Source organism: Nanorana parkeri, unplaced genomic scaffold (genome assembly GCF_000935625.1).
Source record: "Nanorana parkeri isolate BGI_ZX_2015 unplaced genomic scaffold, ASM93562v1 scaffold1404, whole genome shotgun sequence".
Classification (NCBI taxonomy): domain Eukaryota; kingdom Metazoa; phylum Chordata; class Amphibia; order Anura; family Dicroglossidae; genus Nanorana; species Nanorana parkeri.
Window position 1 is genome coordinate 77,281 of NW_017307672.1, and position 2,027 is coordinate 79,307.

Below are 2,027 nucleotides of genomic sequence, written 5' to 3' on the forward strand. Positions count from 1 at the left end.
TTTCTATCTGAGGCTTTTCACACAGGTGTGTTGCTTTATTATTTTATTATAGATTCTCTTTAAACAGGTTAGAGTTGTCCAATACTTGGGATGTATATGTATATATTATTATTATACTTTATAAAACACCAACATATAACATAGCACTTTATATTAAATAACTGAGGGGGTTGAACTAGGCTTTGCCTAAATGGGCACACCGTGTAAGTGGTAGGGAGCAATAGATACAGGAAGTAAGGGAAATGTTAGTAACGGGAAATCACGGGTTAATTCTGTGCTCCGTAATGAATGCCTGGGATTCCTAATGATGGGTGTAAAATTAATAGGATGGGAAGGAACCAACCAACCAACCAATTTTTCAGGCTCCTATTTTAGAATAGTCTGATGTCCATTCTTTCAGTTTTGGTTGTTTCATAAATTCTACATTGTATGTTTTTGCATTGTAATCCACATTTTGAGATGCTGTTTTCTGCCAACAAGGATAATCATATTTGTTGTAATTTTTTATAATGTAAATGGCATTTTATGTTGTCTAAGTAGAAGCTAATGTCTTTACTAAACGAGTCACCGCAGCAGTTATTTTTAACATCAGTTTTACCCTTTTTTATATCCTATTTTTTTTATCGCTTTATTAAATACGTCCCTTTTTCATTCCAGAATAGCTTAAGGCAACAACAGACTCTAAATGTCAAGCATATACTTTGCTTTATACAGATTCAGCCAAAATCTTTGCCAGATAAATAAAAAAAAACTGTATCAAACTGCCAAGAATCCGTCCAGTTGCACACTGCTCAGTTAATCAGCCAGCTGTATGAGAACACATTTGAATAGAAGTGTGATGAGTAAATTACTTATTAGCATAATACAGCATCCAATTTCTGCAGCACTTTTATGTTGCATAGCTTTTTCTCATTGGCTTGCTTTATCCCTTGAAGTGAATTAAATATTCTGAACTAAAAGGAGGAATTAGGGAAAACTTTAATAGTTGTTAACTTTCTAATTCAAACAGTCATTTGAAAATACAATGTTTCATCCTTCTTTAATGGTACAGTTTGCCGAATGGCCAGTTGATGTTAATAGGGAAATTACAGTTTGTAGAGGCAAATTTATAGAAGGTTGAATGTAATGCTTCGTGGAGATAGTGCAACAATTTTGCCTATTTATAAAGCTGCCCCTGACCGTTTTTCCACCATACTTTGGCGAGGATCAAAACAATCCAGTGAAATGCAATTCGTAGAGATGAATAATTACTACCAGCCTAGTCCATATTTTTTTAGTGGGAAGCTGGAGAATTAATTTTCTTTGAGATGACGTGAGCTCTATTTATAAAGAAATTGCCATGTGATTGGTACAGCGAATGTTTGTTGGACATTCCTAAGTCAGTACTTAATGATATATTTCCATAATTTTCAGAGCTTGCCCATCACATTTTACAAGATTCTTCCATCAGCATTTGAATACAACCCAATAAAGAGATTCCAATAACAAGGTTCTCCCATCAACCACTGCATTACACAAAATGGAATCCTCTTTAACCAGTTGACATCCGGGGTGTTAAACCCCCTTCCCATCCAGGCCATTTTTCAGTATTCAGCGCTGCGGTACTTTGACATTTATTCCGTCATGCAGCGCTGCACTGAAATTAATTTTATACCCTTTTTTGGGGACACATAGAGCTTTATTTTGGTGGTATTTAATCACCACTGGGGTTTTTATTTTTTAATAAGGAAAAACTACAGATTTAAAAAAAAAAACAGTTCCCCCTATATTAATTATAATAACATTTATTATTACCACATTTTTTGGTAAAATATAAAAGATGGGGTCACGTCGGGTAAAGAGACACCAAACATGTCAAGCCTTAAAATTGCGCATGCGCGGGAAACCTCAAAAAAACTACATTACCCAAAATTGGCCATAGGCGACGCATTAAAAGCTTTTACCGCTCATCAGTTTAGTGTTATCAGTGATTGATGGCCCTAAAATGATTGCTCTCACTGCGACGTTCGCGACGATACGTAACATGT

The 2,027-nt window shown here is 35.2% G+C and overlaps 1 protein-coding gene across 1 annotated transcript in view; it reads left to right on the forward strand.

Moving 5' to 3' along the window:
• LOC108798104 (proline dehydrogenase 1, mitochondrial-like) overlaps nucleotides 1-2,027 on the forward strand; it is a gene marked incomplete at its 5' end in the record, with an annotated part of 92,367 nt that overhangs the window by 73,396 nt on the left and 16,944 nt on the right. The gene's annotated exons all lie outside the window — the stretch shown is intronic.